Source organism: Penaeus monodon, chromosome 29, assembly GCF_015228065.2.
Source record: "Penaeus monodon isolate SGIC_2016 chromosome 29, NSTDA_Pmon_1, whole genome shotgun sequence".
Lineage (NCBI taxonomy): Eukaryota > Metazoa > Arthropoda > Malacostraca > Decapoda > Penaeidae > Penaeus > Penaeus monodon.
Window position 1 is genome coordinate 22,875,306 of NC_051414.1, and position 694 is coordinate 22,875,999.

The 694-nt window shown below is 36.7% G+C and overlaps 1 protein-coding gene across 1 annotated transcript in view; it reads right to left on the reverse strand.

The window, feature by feature from the left end:
* The window catches only part of LOC119592029 (mpv17-like protein), a gene marked incomplete in the record, with an annotated part of 21,183 nt that extends 20,748 nt beyond the window's left edge, over positions 1-435 (reverse strand). The window contains 1 exon segment of the mRNA XM_037940822.1: positions 311-435.
* Positions 436-694: the final 259 nt, after the last annotated feature.

Below are 694 nucleotides of genomic sequence, written 5' to 3' on the forward strand. Positions count from 1 at the left end.
AGATCAATTATATAATTTCTATGGAACTACTTCACAGAAATGTATTCTTGAGTAACTGTCTATTCTTAATAATTAGTAAAACTTTCAGTGTTACATTTATATATATGGTAATCTGCCTTACCTTCCCATGCTTTTCTACAGCATTGTAGCTGAATTTACGATTTTTAAACCTGATAGTGAAGATAACATTATAAAACAATGAGTGCAGCCCATCGACTTCAGTGCCATTTAAAATGCAACATCCAAACACTCAGACTTCAATAACTGCCTCTTAAGCGACCGCAATAACACTGGATTGCATGAAACGTACCTGTAAGTGCAACGAAGCCCCACACTCTAAACTGGATCGTGGTTACCACACGACTGTTAGACGAGGCTGGCCCAGGCCGAGCGCGTGTGAGTTCGAATGACCATGAGAATATCCTGAGTGCCACATATGCCTGACACTTATCTTTTATATTTGTTGTTGTCTTTGCTTGCTTTTTTATCGTCCGAATATATCTAACATGGATTTATAATAAAGATGATGTGAGATTTAGTTATGTCTTGGTGGATTTAGGAAATAAATGGTCCTTTAAAAAGAGTACTCGGCATCGTCACTGCGTACAATCAATGATGCCTTTAACTGTTCCATGATTTTTAACAAAAAGCATCATATCTACTGAACAGCTGACAGACACATAAATTTTTCTTA